The sequence below is a fragment of the Myotis yumanensis genome, unplaced genomic scaffold, assembly GCF_028538775.1.
Source record: "Myotis yumanensis isolate MYYU_CA2020_CCGP unplaced genomic scaffold, mMyoYum1.0.hap1 SCAF_11, whole genome shotgun sequence".
Lineage (NCBI taxonomy): Eukaryota > Metazoa > Chordata > Mammalia > Chiroptera > Vespertilionidae > Myotis > Myotis yumanensis.
The window spans coordinates 28,468,182-28,485,943 of record NW_027223762.1 but is presented as its reverse complement, the minus strand read 5'-3'; the positions used below and the strand labels follow the sequence as shown (position 1 = coordinate 28,485,943).

Sequence of the window (17,762 nt, the reverse complement as noted above, 5' to 3'; positions counted from 1 at the left end):
GGGGCAGACACTCAACGCAGGAGCTGTTGAGCTGAGGTGACTTGGCAGCTGTGGTTCTCAGGTGACACACCTGGAACCAGAGAGGAGGGAGCCCGATTCTGGGGTGCATCACCTGAGAACCACCCTCTCGCAATCCAGGACCCCTCAGTGGATGTTGGAGAGCCAGTTTCAGCCCCATTCCTGCAGGCCAGGCCGAGGGACCCCGCCTGCTGGAGGGACCCTGCTCGCTCTGCAGATGCCTTTCAAGCCACGGCACTACCCCATGTGCGGCTGGCTGGGGGCGGACCATGAGAGCTTGGCTCCAGGGGGTGTCTGGCCCGTCTTGCCCAGTCTTGCCCCATGGCCACCTTCTAATTAATTTCCTTTCAATGTGCACGAATCCATGCATGGGGCACTGGTATACTATACAAATGGTAAGGTTAAGAGAGCTGCTGATGCTATATTTTTATCAGAGGAATTCAACTTTAAGATAAAGAGATGTGAAGAAATACTTCATAAACATAAAAGGTCAGTACCTCGCCCTGACCGGTTTGGCTCAGAGAATAGAGCGTCGGCCTGCAGACTGAAGGGTCCCAGGTTCGATTCCGGTCAAGGGCATGTACCTAGGTTGCAGGCACATCCCTAGTAGGGGGTGTGCAGGAGGCAGCTAATCGATGTTTCTCTCTCATTGATGTTTCTAACTCTCTATCCCTCTCCCTTCCTCTCTGTAAAAAATCAATTATATATATATAAATATATATGGTCAGTACCTTAGAAGGCATAGCAAAAAATGTACTCAATAAGAAACTGTTAAAATACATGTTGGAAAAATTAACAGAATAAAGGGAAAAACAGATAAATCCACAATCCAAGTGGCAGATTATAACACACCTCTTGATTAAGTAGACAAAATCAGTACGTATATTCAAGATTTGAACTACAATATGAATGACTTCACCTAAACATAATTTTTAGAGCTCTACAACCCACCCAACAACTGCAGAATATACATTTGTTTCAAAGACACATGGAAAATTCACCAAGATGAATAAGCTGGAGCATAAAATAAGTATCGGTAAATTTCAGAAGGCTTGAAATTAGGCAGAGTATGTTTTCTTATAGTCCCATAATAATTAGAAATTACTAACGATGTTATCTAGGAAACATCCAAATATTTGAAAATTAATAAACACAGTTCTGGTATATTTGTCACGACCTAAGATAAATCACAAGGAAAATTAGATAATGTTTTATACTGAATAAAGATGAAAACATAAAAAATTATTGGGTAAGTCATAGTAGAGATGTTGTTAAGCATGGGTTACTAGTCTGAACTGCTCATCAACAACAAACATTTGTTTCTCACAGTTCCAGAGCCTGGGCAAGTTCAAAGCTCTCTGTCTTTCACCATGTCCTCACGTGGCAGAAGGTAAAATAAGCTTCCTAAGGTCTCTTTTATAAGAGCATTCATTCCATTCAAGAGGGCATTCCCAAAAGGGAAAGCACAAATAGCAATATCAAAAATAAGAGAAAGGAGGCATTATTATATATTTCATAGACATCAGAAGAAAAAATATGTTAAGGACAATGTTAAGGCAATATAGTGAATACCAAGAACAAATGGAAAATTTCCTTGTCAAAGAAATTGGATTCTTAATAAAAAAAATTACTACTGTAAAACAAAACAAAACAAAAACCCTCTGATCTCAGGTGGCTTGTCTAGTCAATTAATTCAATCAAAGATTAAAGGGGGAAAATGAAATCAATCTTACACAAATTCTCTCAGAAAATGAATAAAGAAGAAGCAGCACTTTGATTCATTTTGTCACTATGATACCGATGCCAAATAATGACATTATAAGAACAAAACAACAACAAACAGATGAATATGTCTCATGAGGATCAACATAAAAATTCTGCACAAAATCTTAATAAACTGAGTCCATCAACATAAAAAAAGGATAAACAAGTATATTTTTCCCAGAATGGAAACATTGGTTTAACATTCAAAAACCAATCAATGAAATTACATTATAGTCTATGGCCATACTACCCTGAATGTGCCCAATTTTGTCTGATCTCAAAAGCTAAGCAGGAATGGGCTTGGTTAGTAGCGGGATGGGAGACCATCTGGGAATACCATGTGCTATAGGCTTTAAAAAAATAAATTACATTATAGAATAAAGGGGAAAATCATACAATTAATCAATAAATGCTAAAAATGTATTTAATACATTTCAGCAATGATTCATGGCAATGGTCTTTAAGCAAACTAAGAATAGATAGTATCTTCTTCTATCTTATAATAGACTTCTCTGAAAAGAGATCTATTGATAACATCATACTTAATGCTGAAACATTGCATGCTTTCCTCCAAAGATCAGAAACAGGGCAAGAATAGAGTTCAGAAATGAAAACCTCATATATACAGTCAATTCATTTTTGACAAAGGGGCCAATGTAATTCAAGGAGAAAAGGAGAGTCTTTTCAGCATATACTGCTGGAACAAGTAGATATCTGTATGGAATAAAATAAACTTTGCCTTCTATTTCACTTGATAGACAAAATCTAATTTGAGATAAACAATAGATGGATGAATCAAAGATAAAGTCATAAATTTTCTATAAGAAAACAGCAGAGTATCTTCACAGCTGTAGTTTAAATAAGGATTTTCTATATAGAAGAAAAAAGCACTCTCTGTAATAGAAGAAACAAATGTTAAATTACAATTCACCAAAACTGAATATATCACTCCATAAAAAGACAAAAAAATGAGTGTGTAGCCCACAGACTGGGTGAAAAGATTCTATTCTTAGTATATATATCTAACGAAGGATTTGCCTCCAGAATATATAAAACCTGTGTAAATTTTTTAAAAAAGCAAATAACCCGATTACACTAGAAAAATATTTAACAAGGGACTTCTCAAATAAATGTATAAAAATGGCCAATCAACACATGAAAATATATTCCACATCCTATTCATCCAACAGGTGTTATTTCATTAGGAGATAACGGTTCATGCCCAAGCAAGTGGTTAAAATAGAGAAGCCACACAGTAACAAGTATTGATGAAGGTGTGGAGCGAGTCTCATTCTTCGCAGGGAGCGCCAAGTGCTGCAATTACTCTGGACAAACACCTGGCCTTTCCTTACACAGTTAGGGATGCACCGACATTACAAGCCAGCTTTCTACCTCCAAATACATTTGCCAGTTTGCATTCTGTATTTTAAGAGATTACCAGCTAATAAACTCACAATCAAGTAGGTATCCTGAAAGCATTTTAAAGAATTGGAGATTTATACAGTATATTTCATAAATTGAAAATTTTATATATATGTTGGTAAACTATAACACTTTCAAGAGATTTTGAAACAGTGTTAAGCAGGCTAGGCAGTGCAATGTAAGTCTTTTTTATAGCATTTATTTTCCCCGGAAAAAAGCTTCTATTATTCTAACATGGTAAAAAACAACAACAAAAAATAAACTTGCCATAACCCTCCAAAGGAGCAAAGCTGTAAATGACTATAAATTTTACCTATGACAACATCATTCTAGAAAGACGCTAACCCACAGACATACCAGTCAAGATTTACATGATTTCTAAGACTTCTAGATTTCAAGATCTAGACTACATAACTCTAATGCCTCCATAAGTGTAAATATTTATTTCTGAACAAATTTCTCTCTGGAATCTTTCTGGTATACTCTTTGAATAATCAATTCAGATGTGTTATCCTGGTACATGGATGTGCACGGGCTACAGAAGACACAATTCCTTTCATCCACATTTTGTTTATTTTCACCTGTGAGTAGCTGTTCAACTCATCTTTAGCTCAGACACAAAGCATTCCTTTCCCTTCTTTCCTTGTTAGTTCTCTCACATATCCTGACTTTAGAAACTTTACTCTAACATGACTATTTTTTGAGCCTTTGGGGAACAGGTTGTTTCTGAAAAGACTATACAAACCATAGAATAGCCAGGTTCCTTTTGATGAGGTTTTGATTCTAAAGCATGTCTATACTGCTATTCTTAAAAGCCAATCTAAAGATCTCGATACCAAGTTTTCTGTAAACATGGGCAACTCCTGAGGCCTTTTTTTGTTGGTGCATTGCAAATCAATTGCAGTGCTTGTGGGTCAAGGAAATCCCTGAATGTAACTATTTTATAAACTTGGAAATTGTGGAGGAAGAATTTAGAATTTCTCTCTACTGCTTTGAAATCATGTTGTGGTCTAAATACGTTTTGAAGCATTTAAGTTTTGATATACAATACAAACTGTGTAAATGTTTACATCTTTTAATCAGATTCCTTAGTACTTTTAGAAGAGGTATATTTTTAGATTTACTTATCTTTATATTGCAAATTTTGCTTTTCAGGAATAATACTAATTTTGTTCTAGTTCAGTACAATTTTATAAAAACGAATTTAGATACTGTCACTTAAGCTACTGGGGTCATTCAGAAATGCACTTGTTTATTTACTTTTATCAAATGACCTCTGAAGAATTTACTCTCTCACCCTGGCTGGTGTGGCTCAGTTGGTTGAGCGTCCTCCCATTCCACCAAGAGGTCACTGGTTCGACTTCTGGTCAGAGCACCATGCCCAGGTTGTGGGCTTGATCCCCAGCAGGGGTGTGCAAGAGGCAGCTGATCAATATTTCTCTCGTTGATGTTTCAATCTCTCTCCCTCTCCTTTCCTCTCTAATCAATAAAAAATATTTTAAAGAAGAATTTACTCTCCCAAAGCTCAATACGCTTCTAATGGAGATCCAACCAAATTATGTATCTACTTTTTTGGTGAATAAATGAAGAACACAAAAGAAGAAAAGAGCTGAATGGACTCAGGCAGACTAAAGATGGAAACAAATTCCCAAAGGATATATGGAGAGTGAAAGGGCGAGGGCTACGCCCTCCATCTTGCCTCAGGGTAAGGGCTACGTCCTTTCTCCTCCCCTTACTCCAACCCCCCCCGCCCCCATAAAGCTCGTCTCTAGGTGGGGGCTCCATCTCTCAGCCACTTGGCCTGCCATTGTGTTGGCGAGTCTGGTGGATGGGGAGCACAAGCTAGCTTGAAATACAGATTCTTATGCTTTTGCATCGGATTGGCTGGCTCCCTGATGTGGTTTCTTGGGGATCTTGAAATCTAGGCATAACAGAGAGCAAAGAATATTTTCCCAAGAGTATTGTGAATATAACATGATCTGATTCTCCATCCCATTTTTCATTCCTTTGACTTGTGGAACAGACAATGAATAGTACTGTGCTTTCTGATAATCAGAATGAAAACTATAAATGTAATAAAAAAGTATGACAAAGTCAGGCAGAAAAAAAACATACAATGTCTTCTAAATCTTTGATTCTAAAAGTAAAGACAACCCAATATAAAACACAGAATAAAGGTAATAATAATGATGCCAATCATATAAATACAAACACTTCCCCCTATTTCTCAGGCAATTTGTTCAAAGCAGTAATTTTGGACTCATTTTCACTGCATCTTTCCTAAATTTCTGTGGTTCTTTTTGTTTTTTGTTTGTTTTTTTTACTTATTCTAATATGTTTACATGCTTACTTTGACTTATTTTCCTTTGTCCCCAAACACACACACACACACACACACACACACACACACACACACACATATATATATATATACTCCTTAGCTCTGGTCCTCTCAGCTGGGAGACCTGTATTGCATCATCTAATCCTCCAAATACTATCGCTCCTAAAGACTCCACTAAAGTTCTCAGATATTATAAAATTCTTTAACTCTCTAATTCTTTAAGAAGCTTTTATTAGTAGTATTTTCTAAAGTTTGTTGTCAAATTGCTTAAGATCTAGTGTTAAGAACTGGTGACACGGAAGGTGAAATTGGGCAAGTGGTCACAGGAACATTGCTGAAGCCAGGACTGAGAGTCAGAAAACCAAAATGCATTAAAGACAAGCAAGTGTCTAAACCAGCAATACACGTTTATGAAAAAATTCCGCAAAGGGACCCCACAAGGTGCAGCTGCAATTGCCTTTTGCTAGTCTTACTCGCTGTTGTTTTTAATTTCCATGTTCAGATGCTTTAGTGCCCTAGAGTGTATTAAAGGTACTGGAAAACTCATGATATACTCTGTCTTTACTAATTTATTTATTTATTTATTTATTTTGCCTTATCATAATTAGAAATTACTGCATGGTTAGGCTAAAACATTGTAAATGCCCTAAATAATTATGTGGTGCTTACAATATTGTATCTGTATAAGACCCTAGAGATCATATGATGCAGAACTTTTAACTTTTTAATTCCTTTGATCTTGTACCCTCTGGAAGTCCTGTAAATACTATGGACTATTTTTCAAAATAATGTTTTTATCTACAGAAAAAAAAGTAATACATTTGTTTCAAATAAACCAATAGTGTTTAAATATAACAAAAAATTTTAAAGACACCTGTGATATAGTAATTTATGTCCTTTTATATTAACATATTATTAGAGAATTACATAATATTATCCCGATAATATATTTTGAGATATCTGCAGAAAATATTCATGACTGTGTTTTCTCATGGTATTGAAATCAGAGATCCATGAATACTTCTGTGATTATTTATGTATATCTATCTATTCATTTATCTTATATCTATAATTATCTAAGTATATCTTTTATATTCATAAAGGAAGGACATACTAAATTTGTTTTAGAAACTAGTAAACAATATTTTTTTTTACCTATTCAAATTTACAGGCCTTGTGAATTCCACCCACAAACCTCCCTGAGCGTCTATGAATCTCAGATTTAGAATCCTAATCTAGTGAACCTTTCCTTTAATGTCTGAGGGAATGATGGAGGAGTATAGCAGCTTGCCCAGTATCTCATAAATCTTAGTTGGAAGCACTGTAATTAACAGAAATCCCATCTTCTCTCACCAAGGCCAGTGATCTTAACAACACACTCTGCTTTCATTTCAAGATGGTCAAGAATGTTAGTGTGTAAATTAGAGGTATATCTTCATAAATCCTCAGAAAGCATCCTGTAAATGGAAGATTTATTACATTGTGCTCACCTCTGTCTTGTAAATTACTGCTTTACACCGGATTGATCTGTATTTCAATCTATCTCTCCCAATAGCCAGTAAACTCATGAAGAAAAGTCACTGAGAGATATACCAGGTATATCTCATTAACCCTGGATCCCTGTATTGGGGTTGGTGGAATTTTTGGAGATGAATTCAATTTATTAATTTATTATTTATTTATTAATCCACCATCTTTCATAATTTGCTTTTGTTTCCAGGGGTGTACTCTTATATCCTCACTGGACTGAAAGGTTTTGATGACAGGCAGTTCTTGCCACTAAACAATGTTTAGCACAATGCTGTGAACTTAAGAAAGATTTCTGCAAAGGGAATAAATTATTTTGAAAAGGGAAGATAATTTAATATTTAAGACAAGTTAAACCTTGCATATTTAAATGAGTTTCTCAAAATACTTCAGAAAAACAAATTAATATTAACATTTCCTATTAATGATCAGCTTTGCATATTTTACATGTTTTACACATAATCAAGACAATATTTTTAAACTCTTGTATGAATGTATTGGTTTGGAAAGGTCAATACTTTTTTTAAAAATTGATTTCAGAGAGGAAAGGAGATGGAGAGAGAGTTAGAAACATCAATGATGAGAGAGAATCATAGTTCAGCTGCCTCCTGCACAAGTGCCCTGACTGGAATCAAACCATGACCTCTTGATTCATAAGTCAATGCTCAACCAACGAGACATGCCAGCCAGGCAATACTTTCTATTATGTACTAGAGGCCCGGTGCATGAAATTCGTGCACTGGGGTGGGGGTGGGGGCTGCCTCAGCCCAGCCTGTCCCCTCTTGCAGTCTGGGACCCCTCACTTCTTACCGCCAGCCTGCTTGCTGCTCCTTAGCACTGCTGTGGAGGTGGGAGAGGCTCCTGCCACTGCCACTGCATTTGCCAGCCATGAGACCAGCTTCTGGCTGAGCAGAGCTCCTGCTGTGAGAGCACACTGACCACCACGGGGCAGCTCCTGCATTGAGTGTCTGCCCCCTGGTGGTCAGTGTGCATCATAGTGACTAGTCGTTCCACCAGTCATTCTGCCATTTGGTCAATTTGCATATTAGAGTTTTATTATATAGGATAGGTTCTTTGCTAAGCAGAAACCAAGATGGAATTAATATCGAGAAACTATGAGAGAAAAAACCTGTGAGATAAAATAAGGGTGGGAGCTGAGAGATGCTGAGAGATTCACCAGACCATCTTATAAGTATGACCCAGAATGATAAAGAGAAGGGAAGAAGGAAGTTTGGATGGAAGCATATTAGGCTTCAATGCTGTTCTAAGGAAATGTTGGCAAGGCTACTGGTAAATCCTGGAACCAAAGTTGCCCATTAAAGGAGACCAGCTCCTCTAGCATCTCCACCACACTCAGTCATTGGCCGAGAGCAGCCATGGGAAGGAAATCTGACTGCCACACAAACACTGCAATAGGCTTTAGAAGATGCAGCTGAAGCCCTTGGCCAATTACACCTTCTGCAGTTGGAGATTTGAGAGACACAGTCTCATGCCCATCACACACTTACATCTAAAGATATGTACTTACTTGTGAGGTTGTGTTACTGACCTCAGTTTAAAACTTTGCCTCTAATAACTGTGGAGGCTGAAGATTCCCTGAACTCAACTATAGGAACTGGACCAGAGAACCTGGTATACCTTTTCATTCTTCCACTTAAACACATTTTAATGTCTAATTTTGCTATTTCTTCCTTATTTCTAGAGTCAAAACCATAGGAGAAATGGAATGTACTCTTGTTCCTATATAAAAGGAAGACAAGACACTTTTCCCCAAAAGATACCATTCAGAAAAGATGAAGGAGGTACCAGTCCCGTGGCTGTGTGAACTGAGCTCCTCTCATTCCTCCACCTCACTCGCTATGGAATATGCTCCTCCAAGGAGTAAGATTTAGTCACAGAACGACTCTAGAAAAATGCACAAGGGGTGAGGCATTTTGCTGCTAGAGTGATGGAATTCTTTATGCTTTCTTTGTGAATGAGATTGGTGCTTACTCCCAGTTATCTCTATGCTTAGCTTCAGTTTAAGACTACTAGGTGTCTGCCTCTCTGTGGAAGAAATTTGAGGGTAGTTAAAAGGTCTGAGAAATATTCATAAAGTTACATCCTTTTGTTCCTACCACAAACCTGGGCTGGTTTTGAAGACACAAAGATGAATCTACATGATCTCAAGAATTAGGTTGCTCATAAACTCTTTAGGGATTTAGAGAATTTGTATTCTGGTTGGCAGGTAAATGTAATAATGTTAGGAATCCTAGATTTTTGCTGTAGTCTCAGTTCTGCTCTGTGTCTTGAGAAAATCATTTAGACAATGAATAAAAGGTTTCTTAAACTGGCAGGCCAATATGAATGATGCCTCCAGAAATTTTACAATATGGCAGCTCTCCATTATAGCTACACTCACATCTTTTAAAATCTATTATTTTGATGGGTAAGAGAGAAGATCTCAGATGGAATTTTTATGATAGTGTTCAGATGAGTGTATGCACATACATATATATACATAGGATAGTAAAATTACTTTAAGAATAAAGAAATAATCTCAGATTATAGCAGGACTTTTTTTGATGAAATACAGCAGGTCCTCAAATAACGCCATATTGTTCAACCTCATGTTGTTATAACATTGATAAGGGGAAAAAAATCAATTTCTGGAGAGGCCACTGTCCTGTGGAGTTTATTTTTATTTTTTCACATTTATTATTTAATTTTATTGTTTACACTGTTGTATATGTCTCCATCGTTCACTCCTTTTGCCCACCTCCACCCAGCCCCCGCTCCCATTTTCCTCTGGCCATCACCATACTGTTGTCTCTATCTATGGGTTATGCCTATATATTATTTGGCTGATCCCTTACCTCCTTTCATCCAGTTCCCCGCCCCTCTTCCCTCTGACAGCCGTCAGTCTGTTCTATCTATCCATGCACATTGTCCCCATGTCTGTGTGGGCTTTCTCTGTACATGCCAGTTTCCTCTCACATCCCAAAGATGCACACTGAGGTGAGTTGTTCCTGAATTGTCTCAGTCTGAGTGAGTATGGATGGGGTCAGTACACCCTGTGATAAAATGGCATCCTGTATGTACTAGTATGTGTGTGTAGGGGAGTGCCCTGCACCCTGAGTTGTTGGGCAAGGCTCTGGACACTTGCAAACCTGAACTGAAATAAATGCACCGGAAAAAATTTATCTTCTTGTTTTTATTCCTCTTTCTTAAATGTGTGTATAGCTCATATTTATTTCAATGTTTAATGTTAAAAATGCTTGGGGTGTTTATTTGGGAGTTTGGTGATGTTTTTGTGAGTCGAAATATTGTGTAGGAACTTAATTCTCATTTATGTTAATTAGCCTATGGTAAAATTGGTTTTATTATACATTGTTTAATTTAAAGTCACAGTTTCAAAGAATCTACCAACAACATTAGCGAGGACTTACTGTAGTTTGAGGGAATGAAAATGAAGCAGGGGATTTTAGAGCCAGAAGGCATCTTAATCCAGACTTTCAAAAAACATCTGTTTTTTTGGACTCCCTGAACCTCAATCAACTGTGATGTGTTTTTTAAAAATACAGATTCTTGGGCCTCACACAGACCTTCTAATACAAACTCCTTTGATATGGACCCAGGAATCTTAATTTCTAATAAAGTCTCTAGATGGTTATTTTACACATAAGTTTGAGAATTGCTGACTAAATCCTGCATTTTATACATGAAGAAACTGGGGCTCAGAGGTGATAATATACATTGTTGAGTGGAATTGTCAAAATGATCTAAATAGAAAGTATAAGAGTTCCAATTGAATATTAATATAATTTATTCATTCATTTAAACATTCCTTAACAAAATTTGTTGAATATTTACTCTGGTATAATGGCAAGTGTTTATATAGATCAGTTTATTTAATACTTAAAATATTCTATATTATAAGAGCTCAGAAGTTATAATTACTTCTCAGGAAACTGAAGCTAAATATTTTAAATAGCTTGGCTATGTTCTGACCCCAATAATTTTAAAACTTACACTCCTTAACCCAAACTATTGCTTCCTCCCAAGGCAGAAAGGCATTAAAATTTACTATGTGCCTATGATGCAGCAAGAACAGTTATGAACTATATATAATACTAGAGGCCCAGTGCATGAAATTCATGCATGGATAGGGTCCCTAGGCCTGGCCCGTGATCAGGGCCAATCTGCGGGGCAACAGGAGGGGCAATTGGGGACTCCCAATGGCACCCACCTTGGCTGGCCTGGCACTGCCCACTCACCGGCCCTGCCCCCACCACCACCAGTGGTCAAGGCCTGCGGGCTGGGGGCAGCTCCTGTATTGAACGTCTGCCCACTGGTGGTCAGTGTGCATCATAGCAACTGGTCATTCCTATTTGCATATTAGGGTTTTATTATATAGGATATGTAGTTGTTAGTTGATCTTTTAAGAAAAATTAAATATATAATTTATACAAAATAGGAAATTGAGACTCAGAACTTGAAAGGAACAGACCAAGGTCACAAAAGCCCAGGTATTCCACTTCCAGGCTTTGACAGTAATTTATGGTTTTCAAATTTGTGAAACAGGTGCTGATGAAAAGAAAAGATGTTTATTCAAGTGCCAACCACTGGAGAGGAAGTCTTGTACCAAAGTCCATCTTCACATGTCAATGCAGACAGAGGATTTTATTAGGAAGGATAGGAAACACAGAACAAAGAGGACGTGGGGAGGGGCTGGTGATATGCAGGCAGCATCTTTGCTGGTCCCAATATTGATCATCATGGTCAGCATCCTTTAGTTGGCCATCTGGTTGAATTCCTGACTCTGGGGTCTTGAGGTCAGGTTGCTCCTTAGGTTCACACAGAAACTGAAACTGCTGATTTTAGTAAAGTTCACTTAGAAAAGAAACTTTTAATGTGTAAGCTTTGGTTTCGAGAGGAAAAATCGGGTTAGAGTAACACATTGGGTCTGACATTTACTAAGATTTATATGGTTGGTTTATATAAGTACTAGAGGCCCGGTGCACAGATTTGTGCACCAGTGGGGTCCCTTGGCCTGGCCTGCAGGGTTCGGCCTGAAATCAGCTCTCCAACATCCCCTGAGGGGTCCCAGATTGCGAGAGGGTGCAGGCCAGGCCGAGAGACCCCACTGGTGTACAATTAGGGCTGAGGAGGGATGCAGGAAGTTGGCCAGTCAGTGAGGGACTGCAGGAGGGCTCCAGGGCATGTCCTGACTGTCTTGTCCAGTCCCAATTGGCTGGACACCAGCAGCAAGCTAACCTACAAGTCAGAGCATCTGCCCCCTGGTTGACAGTGAGCATGATAGTGACCAGTCGAATGGTCGAACAAATGGTTGGACACAGCATATTAGGCTTTTATTATATAGGATAGCCTATTCATTCCCTATTACACTATGACTTAGCTACTTGAAACTTCTATTGGTTTGAATGTGAGGATCTAGACCTTCTGAAAGAGTGTCGATTCTGAAGACTCTCAGCTTCTGCCTCCTGAATTGCATGTGTTACTGACAATGACAAAGCCCAGTCTCATGGTGCTGGAAGGCCTTACAGCCTGTCAGCAGAGTTTTCAATGGCTATGTGTTTCAATCAAGCAGTGAAGTGAAGAGAAAATGAAGGTAGTTATTTCCCCATATTTCAGTTTGCTGCCTAGGAATACTGTCAGCTGGGACTATACACTATGCTAATGTTATTGCAGCATTGTCTTCTTTGCATTCCAACGGGGACTGCTTTTGTTTTCTCTGAGTGTACCTCACTAAAACCTGGAAGTACCTGGTTTACATATTCACTGCCACTTATGGCTTCCTCCGGGACCATTTCAAAGTACTAGAAGATAGTAAGCAAATTAGATATTTGATTTTGATCAACTGAGGTCAACCTAACATCTGTTTGCTTCAACTTTGCTATCACCCTTATTTCTGCAGTGTTTGTACCTGTGATTCATTCTATCATCTGCAAGTATTTTCCATGACCTGGGGCCTCTTGTCTTTTTTGTCAGTGTTCTTTCAAGTTGTTCTCTTGCCAGGGACTCACTGGCAAACTATAACTGACTGAGTAACCAATGAAAATTCCTCAACTTCTGCTTTCTTCAGACTATGAAATGTCATTTCGGTTTAGTGAACTGAGCAGTGGTACTAGACAGAGTGGCTATAAACGTTTTTGTTGTCAATCTGGAAAAGGGAGGACAAAGTCCTTGGTCACCTACTTCAAATGAAGCAACCCTAAGGCAATGCACTGATTAGTCAAATATCACATAGAACAAAGAAGTTACTGAATAAAAAAATGTTTTTGGTAACATTTTGCTTATTTTTTTATTTTTGAAATCTATGCTCTTTCAGAACTAGAAAACTTAGAAGAATCTTTCAAAATATGAAGTCACTATTGCTTTCTTTCCCACCCCCTCCCACCCCTCAAGCCATCAGCTATAGTTAGAATGCAAATTCCTGCTGGCCAATGGCTGTGCATATGGGTTCACATGGAGGATAGAGAAAACTAGGTCTTTACTGTGATGCATTAAAAGCAGTCTCAATCCAAAGGGTAAATACAACTGTAGTCCTGAAGGAGAACCAAAGTCAGAATGAAAAGAGAGATATCAGGTTTCAGGTTTAAGAACTGACTTTAGGCAGAAATAAAAAGCCAAAAGGTCAGAAGGGAGCAACCATGTAGACCAGACTGGTGAGTGGAGTGCATTTTTGCCCACATTCTTGGATCCTCTCTTTTCAACACCCCTGCTTTGCTCCATGGCCCACATCATGATCTTCTTCCAGTTCCATTGTTTTTCTCCATATGACCTACAAAGCGTATCAATCCAAGTCATAAAAGACTATCACATGAGCCTGTTCTTGTTTTTCAGCCTCTGTTATTGAATTATCTCAAACTAAGGTGGCTGTAGCACTTACAGTCATATATCTAGAAAGTAAACCAGATCATTCTGCTATACTGCTTAAAACTTTGCAATAGTTGTTAATTGCTCTTTTATGGCTTGTAAGGTCCAGCATCATTTCACTTCTGTCTTCCATCTTCATTTTATACTTTTCTGCCTCACTCTTCCACTTCATTCTAGATGAGCCCCCAGCCTTCTTTCCTTTCCTCACATATGGCTTTCCCAACAGTATCTTTGCACTTACTCATTATTTTGCAGTTCTTTCACCAGCTCTTTAAATGACTGACATTAGCACCTTTCATCACTCTCTGATCAAACGTGAACTTCTCAAAGAGCCCTCTCTGACCAGCCTTCATAGTAAACTCCTAACACTGACATTATTCTCTGTCACATCACTTAAGTTACTGCCTTATATCATTCCTCTCAACCGGCAATGTGATGGATTCTATGAGTTGCTCCACTCAGCCTCCCTCTAGGTTGCCTTCCTATACCACAGAGACTGGTAAACTAACTTCTACACTTCCTAGACTCTTTTTCAATAGGATTGGGAACTAGAAGTAAGGTACAGGCTCTCTTCTTGCTGCTTTTGTAGACAAGCCAGATAGTAGACATGAGGATGCCCAGACAGTATTGAAAAGAATGAACTCTGTTTCAGGATGTACCTCTAGCTTCATCAATGTCAGAGGCAAGTGTTACAAAACCAGCTTCTTGAGTGCAGGTGAGCAAAAGTGAAGTCCTGTTGGACAGCAGTAGCAGGTCTCTGACTTTTCATTTCTTTAGCCTTTTGACCTATTTTATATTTAATTTCTCTATTAAATCTGTTTGTCCTGGCCAGTGTGGTGCAGTTGGTTGTAGTGTCATCCTGTACACCAAAAGATCTTGGGGTTCAATTCCTGGTCAGAGCACATATCCAGGTTTTGAGTTTGACCCTTAGTCGGGGTGGGTGAAGAGGCAACTGATCGATGTTTCTCATCTCGCTCATTCGCTCTCTCCTCTTCTTCTCTATCTCAAATCAATAAAAATTAAAAAAATTGGTCCCATACCTCTTTTGTTTAAAGTATTATCCTTAACTGCACTGAATGAACACTGACCAATTATTGTGCTGATATTATTTGTTTGCTATTTAATTTTGTTTGCCCCCATTAGAATGTAAGCTCAAAGAAGTCAGGGGATTGCCTTATTCAGCACCGCACCATTGTTCAACACTAAAACAACTTTAAGCACAATGTAAGGGCTAATGAATATTGGTGGAACACATGTGTGAATAAACTTATAAAATAAACTAGATTTAACTCAATCTAGACCATAATAATTTTGGTTCTGATCTTCTGTGTGGATTTCTGTAACTTCAGGGAGAGAAACTACTTTTGATTATGATGCTCATGTTTTCGCTTTTCAGGATACATAAATGTTAACAGTTTCTACTGAATAGGTTTTCATTTAGGTGTCAACGAATCCCAGTGAACAAATATGAGAGCTGGATTAGAAGCTTTCATCCATAACAATGGCTTTCAATGAAGTTATTGCTTTTCTGACAATCTGCATATTCATCCTGGTGAATAAATCCTATTTTCATAACTTGTGTTTTGCATGAGGAATCTGGAAATAGCATACATATTGGCTGTGCTTCAAGCTTTTCAGTTGCTCTGGCTCAGGCATATAGCCTTCTGTTACTTCTAAGTCTCCTCTCCTCTCCTTTCTTCTCTTCTCTCCTTCCTTTCTTTTTAGAATATAAATTAATGTCACACAACTGGCTGACTAATGCAGCTTACAATATCAGCGTTCACAGAAATGAGTCAGCATCTTTCACTAAGCAACTTTCTTCCAGGAGAGGGACTTAGATATTTCAAAATACTTGACTTCTTCCAATGGAAAGGGTCCCTTTTAATCAAAAGGAATCGCTATTTAGGTTACTCTTTTCTCACACCTGCAATACTTAATTAGGATACAAAGCTCTCTTGTCTTCCTTTCTTGTACTGCGTATTTAAAATTGATGCAGTGTTCATCACTAATGGATAGATTTTAAAGGCTTGGAAGCTGATGCTGTTAATGGATACACGTATAAAAGCTCTGTTGTCTTTCCTATTTGTTTCTTTCCTTTATTTTTTTAAGTAACATGTACCTATCTAGTATCTATATAGATAACACTCATTTTTAATTGACTTCCCTCGAAAAAAATTATAGAAAAGAAAAACCAGCCATGTCCAGTTATTCTAAAAGCTGCATAAAAGGGAAAAACAATCAAACCACTTTTTCCCCTAAGGCAATTTTGCGTGCTCTGAAGCAAAGAGCAATTTTAGCCAATAAAAACGGATTCTCCCAAGTGCAGCAGGAAAATGTGGCTCATTGCAACAGAGGAGGGAGCTGGAAGCCAGAGGACTGATGATTGATGCTGCCCGCTTCCAAAGGCTTTCATGAGCTCACCCGATGCCTTGTGATGAGCAGCATTCAGTGTGCAAAGAGCTAAAGGGGCACACAAGTGTGCATGCTGATGAGCAAAACCACTCACCATTCACCAACTGCAGCTTGCTCCTCCGATCTTCTTTTATGTTGAGAGAAGAGAGGACACAAGAATATGTGTTTAGGAGTTCTCTATTTATGTTAGGAAAAATAGAGAAGGGAAACTGGCTAGGGTTTTGAAATAAACCAGCAAGCCAAAGGAGAACAAAGGAGAAAGGGGCAGAACCTAAGGAAGTACGTTTCTCAAACACCGATGGAATTTTCTCTGTATGTTCTTTGTTCAAAAGAAACAAAGCAAGAGGGCTGATCTGGCATTGCAGGCATGGGAGGAAAGGTAGAAGGAACAAGAACAGGGTTCTTCTGGCACATCTAATTCTTAATGCAGAGCAACCCAAAGAGTGACTTTTATCAATGCTACTCCCCTCCTCCCTCCCGCCCTTCCTCCCCTCAATCCTGTCCTTCCTTTTTCTCTTTCTGTCAACTACTGGACTGATCTAGAAATTATATGGCCCAGCCTCTTCTCGCACATGAAGGATCAGATACCTCTTAGAAAAGATCCCCAGTAACATAACATAAGGCACTTCCTTCTCACTGCCGCATCCTCATGACCTACCAAAGGTAGTACTATCAAGTCCTATAAGAGTTGGAAATATAATTTAGGCTACCTGACTTTCATTCCAGTGCTCATCCCACTATACAACTAAGTATTATTATCATTAACAGTAGTTGGTATTTCTTTCTAGAACTCAAATATCCTTGAATATTCACTGTAATGATACTGTCCTATAAACTGACATTGTGCAAAACACACAATTAGCATTGGTAACATATGTTTAAAAGAAACTTAAAAAAATCAGTATTAACACATTGCGACCTGTAGTTTGATTGCTAGCTTTACCCAGTGGCCAGGTAAGTTTCTATTGAATGAGTACATAAAACATTTTACATAAATGTTAAAGGCACGCTTTAAAATTAAATAAACATTGCATTTTGAAGTTATTTATTACATGTTCTTACAAGCTAATATCTTTTTAGAGTATGATACTTTGTAAAACACTGTGTAATATGAAGCAGGAATTCTTCTAATCTATCCACAACGTGTTATGTTGCAATGAGAAATGACAAAGTTCTAATTTCCGCTGTCAGGAACTCTGAGTGACTTTACCTGGAATTAAGATTAAACAGCAAATTCTTAATCATCCTATAGAATAAAAGCCCAGTGACCAAACAGCGGAACAACCAGTATAACCAGTCAACCAGTCGCTATGACGTGCACTGACCACCAGGGGGAAGACGCTCAATACAGGAGCTGCTCCCTGGTGGTCAGTGTGCTACCATAGTGGGAGTGCAGCTC

The 17,762-nt window shown here is 38.3% G+C and overlaps 1 pseudogene; it reads left to right on the top strand.

Annotated features, from left to right (window-relative positions):
- Positions 1-2,015: 2,015 nt before the first annotated feature.
- On the top strand, positions 2,016-2,134 carry LOC139020278 (5S ribosomal RNA; annotated as a pseudogene).
- The last annotated feature ends 15,628 nt before the right edge of the window (positions 2,135-17,762 follow it).